Source organism: Panthera pardus, unplaced genomic scaffold (genome assembly GCF_024362965.1).
Source record: "Panthera pardus isolate Hobbes unplaced genomic scaffold, ASM2436296v1 HiC_scaffold_11, whole genome shotgun sequence".
Classification (NCBI taxonomy): domain Eukaryota; kingdom Metazoa; phylum Chordata; class Mammalia; order Carnivora; family Felidae; genus Panthera; species Panthera pardus.
The window spans coordinates 105,082,576-105,091,099 of NW_026526666.1; the positions used below are offsets into that span (position 1 = coordinate 105,082,576).

The 8,524-nt window shown below is 57.4% G+C and overlaps 1 long non-coding RNA gene across 1 annotated transcript; it reads left to right on the forward strand.

Moving 5' to 3' along the window:
• The first annotated feature begins 1,263 nt into the window (after positions 1 to 1,263).
• Positions 1,264 to 6,190, forward strand: LOC109273975 (uncharacterized). The gene is made up of 3 exons (XR_002083355.2): positions 1,264 to 2,273; positions 3,412 to 3,520; positions 3,959 to 6,190. It is a non-coding gene; the product is annotated as an uncharacterized LOC109273975 (long non-coding RNA).
• Positions 6,191 to 8,524: the final 2,334 nt, after the last annotated feature.

Consider the following 8,524-nt stretch of genomic DNA (forward strand, 5'->3'; position numbering starts at 1 on the left):
CAGCATATCTCAGCAGTAGGACTCTGCACACAAACCATCAAATAGCGGAAAAGCAAATTTAAAGAGGCGGAAATGAAGCTGATTCTTTAAAAGCAAATCTCGGCCACCCTGCGCCTTACCCCCAGGAGGCCGCTGGATTGCCACCAAATGCCTGGGGTCTTTGGAACACAGTTTAGGATGCTGGCTGGTGGCTGAGGACTGTGATGTCCCCAGCTCCAGGGCCTGAGGCTCTAGCATTGCGCTGACCATGCCCACGGAATGACAGCCCTGCCCGGAGCCGCAGCCCTGCAGGCCCAGCCAGCTCGCCCCCCACCCCGGGGCCCCCGGGGCAGGCCACGCACAGGGGCGGCAGCAGAAAGAGTAGGTAATTCCAGAGCCAAGCCCTGACTTCCGACATGCACACCCCTCCCGACCCTGAAATGTGTCTTCTGAGCTCTCTGCTCCGAGCTGCCCTTCCCGGCCCTTGGAGCATGTGCTCAGGCCATCGCTGCGGCCTCAGAAGCTGGTGTATAAATGGGGAAAGCACGGGCTCCCTGAGGGCAGCTGGAGGCGAGCCGACGTGTAGCTGAGACCAATTCCTGCCGAGAAACTTCCAGACAAGCAAGATGTGCGCTGGGAAGGATCCAGGTGAACAGGCCAATGGTGGACGGGGAGACCCCTGCCCTCTGGTTCCCTGGCCAGAGCCCCCCGGCACACCGACAATGGGTCGCCCAGGCCCAGGATGACAGCGGCCTCCCTCCGGGCTCCCAGAGACCCTCCACACGGCCAGGCTCCTCCTCCAGCATCCACACACTGATGCCTTCTCGGGACTTCTGGAGCCCCATCTACACCACAATGGCAAGGGGCCAGAGCGGGGTCCACTGGTCTCTGACTCCCCTGTCCCTAGCAGAGGGCTGGCTCTGAAGAGGTTTGTAAACAGTCGGCTCCAAAGAAGCTCAAAGACGTCAGTGGTGGGGCCAGGACCAGGGCGAGAGCCGGTGCGGGAAGGGGCAGGTGAGGCCCCCGGCCTCCGGGGGTCAGGATCGGGAGCTCACCGCTTTCTCCCTTATTCTGGAAGGATCCCTGGGTATGAGAACCTTCCCCGAGGTCACCCGGGTCCTCCCTCCCTTTCCCAGACAGATGCCCTCAGGACAGGAACGTGTGGAAGCCGGGACAGAGCAGCGGACGCGGCCCCAGCTGTGACAAGCTCCCCCCGTCCCCCCCAGAAACGAGCGAAGGCATAAATAAATAATAAGCCCTGCCGATCGCGCTCCGCTTCCCAGATAGGGCTGGGCACGGCCTGGCGATTACGCCCACAATACCTCGCATTCATTACGCCCCTTAAAAACGGTGTGCTGTGTCTGGAAAACAGGAAGTGGCCGTCAGTCTCCCGTGTAAAAGCCATCTGAAGCCCGTGGACCAGGCATGTTCTCAATCAGGAAGCAGGCAGTAAATAAACATTTACGTCCCGCGGCCGCGCGCACCCGCCTGCCCCCAGGCTACAAAGGGGCACGGAGAGCGGAAATTTGTTTAGTCCTATAAAAGCACAGGCCATATATCAATAGATGGTTAAAAATGGAAACGTGGCCGGCTAATGGACGGTATTGATTTTAATAAGCGTTAAGTACATGGAGCTCGCAGATAAGGGCCGCTGGGCCATCCCTCCGCGCTCTGGGAAAGTGACTCATGCGGCGAAAAAAAAAAAAAAAAAATCCTCTTTTCCAAATTGAAACTTTCACCCGGCGTATTAGGGTCTGGGGGAGTGGTTTCCAAATCGGCATCTATCCCGGAATATCGAGCGTGACGCGGGTGATATATGGAAGCGTTTCTGCCGCGAGGTCAAGCACGTCGGGCTCAAAGCAGTAGCGGCACAGGCTCGCGGGCGCCTTGGTGGCAGGGCCACGGCCGGGCCCCCGCGGGGCGTCCGAGCGCACCAGCGCCCGCTCCAGGCTGCCGAGACGCCCCCGTGAACCCTTCGTCACCCCGTTTGTTTTGCTTCCTCCCACCCGGTCACGCTCGGCTCCCCACCTGCCGGGCGTCCACAGTACCCGGGCCCTGAGAGACGGGGGCACGGGGCCAGACGTCCACCCAGAGCATCAGGTGCCTGCCTGGGCCCAAAGCCCCTACCTCGGAGGAAGTCACAGCTCCGTGACCATGACCAGACGGCCCTTCCCCAGACCGGAGCTGGTAGCGGCCGGCTGGGGTCAGGCGTGAGGGTCACGCTGGTCCCTGGGCCGGGAAAGGCCCGACCAAGTGGCAGAATGTCCTCACAGACATCCACTTGGAATCTTCTGGTAAGTGATTTGTTCTGTCACCCCGCTTTCCCGGAGAGTGTTTGGCCTCCAGGCCCCTTACAAATCGTTTCCCTTTGAGTGGAAAACCGGATTCTACCCACATCTCAGCTCCCAAGTGGGTGAGTTGCTCTGATCAAGGATTTCTTCTCCTTTTAACAGACAAGGAGGGAGATTCCTTACCACACTCCACCACTTGGTCCGTCCTGGCAAAGCAGTGAGGGTAGAGCTCACGGTGCAAGACGGGGGACGGGTTCAGAGGGCGGTGGCCCCGAGGGGCAGGTTTTCTCAAACAACTGGAAGTTGGGGGTGTGGACACATTTACAGCAAATGAGGCGATGAGGCGTCAATGTGTGTGCCAAGCCAGGGACCCCCAAGGAGGCATGGGTCAGGCTGCGGGTGAGACGGGGGACAGGAACGTCAACAGTGGCCTGGGGGCTGCTGCGAGGGTCCCGGGCAAGCAACAAAAGACGCAGTAGCAAGAAAGACCTATAGGTCGAAAGAGGAGGGCCTGGTGTGGACAGGGGTGTCTTGGGCCGCCATGACAAACACCACAAACTAGAAATCTCTTCTCTCGTAACCCTAGAGGCCAGAAGTCCAAAATCAAGGTGTCGGCAAGGCCCTACTCCCTCCAAAGATGCTAGGGGAGGCTCCCTCTGTCTTTACACAGCGTCTCCTATATGTGCCTCCTCAGTGGGTCTGAATTAATTTCCCTCTTATAAAAACACCAGTCATTGGATTAAGGCCCATCCTAAGCCAGCGTAGCCTCATCATAATTGGATTACACCTGCAAAGACCCTATTTGCAAGTAAGGCCGCCTTCTTAGCTTCCAGCGGACATGAATTTGGAAGGATGCTATTCAACCCGTTACAGGAGGTCAACACAGCCTCCGAGGGGGGCGACTCCTTCCATCTTTCATTCCCGAGAAGCACAGTTCCCCTCATCTCTCCGGGGCCCCTCCACTCACTTTGGCCTCTCCAAGCACCTAGCGGCATCTTAGTACAGGCTCAGACCTCCTGTCCTCGAAGCATCTTCTTACTCCTCAACTGCAAGTCTGGCTTAATATCCACTCGTCAAAAAGGCCTCCTCCCTGCCACCCTCCAGAACCTCCTGCTCATTTTCCCTATCTCTCTCACCACAGCTTGTCATGGTAGATTAGGTTGCTCCTGTTCCTGCAACACAAGAGCTCCACAAAGGCACGGTCTTACCTGTTTGTTGGCCACCATATACCTGAGTCAACATGGCAGTTGGTAAATGACCACTCGGGAGATAATCAATGAATGAATGTGTATGTGGATGATGGATGGATGGGTGGATGGATGGATGGATAGATGGATGGAAGGAAGGAAGGAAGGATGGGTGGATGGATGGATGGATGGGTGGATGGATGGAAGGAAGGATGGATGGATGGATGGATGGATGGATGGAAGCAAGGAAGGAAGGATGGGTGGATGGATGGATGGATGGATGGATGGAAGGATGGATGGATAGATGGGTGGATGGATGGAAAGAAGGATGGATGGATGGATGGATGGATGGAAGGAAGGAAGGATGGGTGGATGGATGGATGGATGGATGGATGGATAGGTGGGTGGTGGGTGGATGGATGATGAATGGATGGATGGATGAGTGGATGGATGGATGGGCATATGAGTGAATAAATGCCTTACTCGATGTTGTGTCTTCAGGTCTAGCATGGGTCACTGAACATGGAAGGTGTTCAGGGAATGGGTGAGTGATAGAGAACATGAAAGAAGGAAGAAACACAAGTAAGTAAAAAGGGTTTGAACAGTCAGGTCATGGGTACAGAAGTAAGCATGAGGCACCATGCCCCCACCCCAGCTTCCTCACATTGGTGCGGGCACACCTTCACAGAGCTGGGCACATCGCAGGCCTCAGACACTGGCTGCCTGAGCAAGTTCATGAAAGATGCCCTGTTTTCGCTTTGCTCCAGGGCCACGGTACAGGTGCAGTCCCTGCCCTATAAGGTACACTTTTTGGGTTTTGCCCTAAGACCTCTTCTTCTCCACAAGTCAGTGCAGTTTTCCTGTCAAAGAGCCAAGATGGGAGCGGTCGAGGCTTTGTGGGCCTGAGCACCTTACCTCTGCTGCTGTAATGTGAAAACAGCCATGGAGAACACATGAGCGGGTGTGGCTCTGTTTGTATAAAACTTCATTTACGGACACCAAAACATGGATTTCAGGTAACGTACTCACGTCATGAAGTATGACTCTGTTTGCTTTCCATTTCCAGCCATTTAGAAATATAAAAACCACTCTTAGTTCGCAGTCCCTTCTGACTCAGATGGCAGGCCAGACCCGGTCCGTAGAATGTAATCTGCCAACCCCTTTCGGGGGTAGGGTCCCTCCCTCGCCCCTAATATGCACATTTGGTGCATAAATGTGTACTATTCCGTAAGTGACTTTCAGCATTTGGTAGATCGTGGCCATGTTTCCCCTTCGCCTTTCCTGACCGACGTGACGATCACGTGTCTGTGGGGTTCAGTCAGCAAACGCCGCGGTGATGCCGCGGAACGGACCTCCCCGGGTCAGGCTGTCCCAAAACAGACCCGACCTTCGCCCCCACGGTCAGGCCAGCGTGGGCCGGCCGCCCCACGGAGGGGCCGGGGCAGGACGGCGTGGCGTCCAGGTGAGCTCTCGTCCAGGGCGCCTGCCCCACGGACAAGAGGCCGCTGTCACACCGTGTCACCCACACCTACAGAAGTCCCAGGGCCCAGCCCAAAGCTCACAGCAGCTCGCCACCCCAGCCACCCTGAAGGGGGTGAGTGTTTGCTGAGCAACAGTCCAAACTATCACATATGTTCTTGTTACTTTCCCTAAATGACTATTAATTCCATTAATAGCCCACGGGCTCTGCAGGGCCGCGGTTGCGTTTGCGCTGTTGGCCTCCAGAAAGCACTGAGCAAATATTTGTTTGACGAGAAAGGGACACCCAGCTGTCTGTTATGCCATTTGCATGATATTATCGCCCCCCTCCTGGTTGTCCCCGGTGTCCCCTCAGGAGGAGTGACCAGCAGCTGTCCAGCCCCGGACGCCTGCGCCAGGCTGCGGTTCCGGCCGGAACAAAACACCACGGACCAGGCCACCCGACACACGCACCCGCCGTCTCCCGGTCCCGGAGGCCGGAGGTCCAAGGCGAAGGCGTCGGCAGGGCTGGGCCCTCCTGACGCCTCTGTCCCTGGTGTCTGGATGACCATTCTCTCCCCGTGTCCTCACGAGGTCGGTCCTCTGTGTGTGTCTGTGTCCCCATCTCCTCTGCTTATAGGGACATCAGTCACGTCACAGCAGGGCCACCCTGCGGTCTCATGTTACCCTAACTACCCCTCTAAAGACCCCGCCTCCAAATGCCGTCACATTCAGGGGCCCTGGGGCACTAGGGCTCCCACAGATGAACCTGGGGGCGGGGGTCACAGTTCAGCCCAGAGCACGGGGCCTGCTGAGGAGGTGAGCTCTGTCCCCCAAGATGGGTGAAGCGCCCAGCCAGGTCTCCAGAATCCCCACAGCCACCGAGGGTCCGCTGGGCCTTCTCAGCCTGTGGAATAAAGCGATCTCACCGTTTGGGGGGACCCGGGGAAGAGCTGGGGACCGAACGGGCCACTTTTTGCCGGTCACCCTCGTACCGCGTAACCTTTAAGACGCCAGCTGTCCCCCCCACATTGAGTATTTGCATCTCTTGACCAGCATGGTTGCTTGGAGGAAATGAACACTCACACACCAACGCACGCAGACCCGGCCTAGTTCAGAGGCAGCTCGAAGTGCCCTTAAAGACCTGCCCGGTCCGGGAGGGCGCCCGCAGCCCTGCCCTCCTTGGGGAGCGTTGCTGAGAAACAGGGACCAGGAAGGAAGACATTCGCCGAGCACACGGGGCCCAGATCGGATCCTCCCGACGCCCCACGAGAAGGAAGCTCCCCGCATGTGCACCGGGGCAGGGGCGGGGGCGGGGGTGGGGGAGGGATTACGCCTCACGCTGCTGAAGCCTCGTTAAACGCTATTTGGCATAAAGTACGGCTTGTGTTTGGAAAGGTGTTGATTGAAGCCGGATCTTTCTGGGCATCTCGTTTATACCAAACAGGGATGGCCTGGAGGACGGCTCACAGGACGGGCAACCCCAGCGCCCCCACGGCTCCCTCACTCGCCCTGCTGACCCCCTGCTCCTGATTCTGCCCCAACAAGCTGAGAATGAGGGGGCTGACTTCTGAATGTCCCTCGGCTCTGCTCAGACCCGGGACCCCGTGGGAAGACTCGCGACCGATGGCACCAGAGGAGGATCCCAGGCGGGAAGGACATCCCAGGCTCAGGCCTGCGTGGCTCACACGCCGTGGGTCCTCTCAAGGGTCCTCACTGTGTCCACTCCAGACCGGCCCAGGAACCACACAGCTGGGTCGGGTGGCTGCTGAGAAGGAAGTGGCATTTATTTGACCCCTACTGTGTACTTCCTAGCACTGAGCTAGCCTTGTTGTTGCAATGATTCCAGGGGGCAAGTGGTGTTCCTTTCCTCCCTGCCTTGGGTGTCCTGCTTAAAAGGCACAACCTGCCCACAGCCACCCAGCCAGGGAGGGCAGAGCCGGGGTGGCCCCGAGGGTCTGCCTCCACATGTTCCCTAGCACAGGGGAGGAGAGAGTTCCTGCAGGAACCCACATGTAAGGCTCCACTCACGGACAACCTACCAGAGACTCTGTCACCAGGCGGGGCTGCAGGGAATCGTGCTGTGCGGTCACCGGGGCCAGCCTTGGAGAATCAGAGGTCCTCCCTTAAGGCTTGGTCAAGGAAAGCAGGGTTCGTGGCTTTACAATTGTAGGTATAAAATTTAATCACGTTCCTTGACGTTTTTAGCTGACTACTTTGGTTAACTAAACACATTGTGGCTCAATGATCTCTAATAATACGTCCCATCTGGTGCCTACAATCTAGAGCAAAACCCAAAGAAATGAAAATGCCCCCACGTATATCCGTGTGTCCCCATGTGTCCCTGTGTGGGTGGTCGGGGCTCGTCCAGCCCGGGTCCTTCAGAGGCTGGTGTCACCGCCCCCCGGGGCTTTGCTGGGTCACAGGGCAGGTGGGCCCCAGGGCACCGTGTGCATGGAGGCCCCTCCTGGCAGGAGAAGGGGACCATCCCACCTCGTTTAACTTCCATGGGATTTCTCACCAGCTCACGTCTGCATCCTCTCTCCCCTGGAGTCCCATCTCTTCTCGTGTTAGAGCAGAAAAAGAGAACTAAGTGACAGCAGGCCACGTGGACATCTCTAAAATGAGTTCCTTCCATGATGCGCTTCTGTGTCGGCCCGCTCGTCAGTCCTTCCGCACCGCCCCTCGGCCACAGACCCGCCCATCGGCAGACTTGTGGCCTTCTTGCTCTCCCACAGTGCGGCTGCGACACACTGGCCACCCGGGACTCACGAGCCACTGCCGCCTGCCCCTCACGGTGGGTCCCCGTGTTCCTTCTCAGCCACCACTTGGCCGGGATCAGGCAGAAGGTGGCCTGTGGGCCCTGCTCGGCTATTTCACCTGAATGTCCTGCACTCCCCGTGGGGGGAAGAGCAATCCTTCCCTTGCCCTCCTGACCAGGGCACCACTCTTGGGGGTGCCACACACATCCTTCTCATCAGACGTGCCTATTCATTGCAGTGTTTCGGCCAACGGCGGTCCTGAGATCAGCGCTCAGTGGCAGTGCTGTGTCCGGCCCCGTCTCCCACCATCGTCTGCAGGTGCAGTCTTGGGGACACGGGCCCTGTCCCCATGCAGGGCTGCTGATAGACCGGGGCCTCTCTCCTGAGCAGGGATGTCCGCACTTGGGCGGCCCTCTGCATCCCTGTGCCAATACCACGCTGTTACTGCGGTCTCGTTTAATCAGCGAATTCGAAACAGCCAAATCATTCTGGAAGAACCCAGAGCGAGTTCTTACTCTGCAGATAAGGGAGTCTGCAGGTGCAGGCAGCGTGGTATGAGCTGAATCTTCCACAGAAAAATGGGCAGGACTTTGACTAGGCTTGCGTGAAACCTCCAGATCACTCTGCAGAGGTGGACGTCCCGGCCTAGCTGGGTTTTCCGATCAACGAATGTGGAGTGCCCCTCAATGTCCTCATGTTTTCCTTAATTTTCCCGAAAGGCTTGTTGTTTTCTGTGATGAGGTTTGCACACCTTTCGCCAGGTTCATTTCTCTGCATTTGCTATTTCTGATGCTATCATGGCAATTTCAACGTTTTAATTTTCTGTTTGTTGCTTAGATAGAGAGAA